Consider the following 586-nt stretch of genomic DNA (forward strand, 5'->3'; position numbering starts at 1 on the left):
TAGTAAAAGTACTCAGTTACTGCTCACTGTCACTTGGTCACCTAACAACGACTGGATTCGACCAGCAGCCACCGACCAATATCTGGTGAACTCATCGATACTTGTGATCAGACGGGTCGGTGCTGGGACCGGGGGCTGGAGGCTGCTGGGACTGGACGGGGAGGAGACTAGAGATGCGGGGTGGTACAATGTGGCGCTGCGAGGTCCTCCTGCACTCAGAGGGACGCATGAGAGCCGAGGACAGCCGGAGCAAGACAGAAAGTTAAGGTAAGAAACTCCGGGAAAGGTTTTTATGTTTTACATCCTTTTTACTTGTTGTTTTACTTCACCTACTTTCTTTTGTCTTGTGTGCACATGTGGGCTCAGATAGTCAACTTTAAAGGTTTAATTGCATTTGTTGCTGAAAGGAGGTGGTTGTGCACAGACTGCATGCAGCCCCTGTCCCCTGTTGGAGGACATTAAAGCGTTTATCAGGATGCTTAATGTAGACCGAATAGTTGAGGATAATCTGCGTGTATGTTAATGGCTGTTGAGAGCTGACATGTGGTCCTGTGTTTTCACTGGAGAGAAGGAGGAGGAGGAGGGA

At 49.1% G+C, this 586-nt stretch overlaps 1 protein-coding gene across 1 annotated transcript in view; it reads left to right on the forward strand.

Moving 5' to 3' along the window:
• The first annotated feature begins 151 nt into the window (after nt 1-151).
• Nucleotides 152-586, forward strand: part of mfap2 (microfibril associated protein 2) — a 6,905-nt gene continuing 6,470 nt past the window's right edge. Inside the window, exon 1 of the mRNA XM_035661456.1 lies at nt 152-267. The gene's annotated coding sequence lies outside the window, so the exon portion shown is untranslated. The remainder of the gene's footprint in view (nt 268-586) is intronic.

Source organism: Morone saxatilis, unplaced genomic scaffold (assembly GCF_004916995.1).
Source record: "Morone saxatilis isolate NCDOM2014 unplaced genomic scaffold, NCSU_SB_2.0 Contig18, whole genome shotgun sequence".
Taxonomy (NCBI): domain Eukaryota; kingdom Metazoa; phylum Chordata; class Actinopteri; family Moronidae; genus Morone; species Morone saxatilis.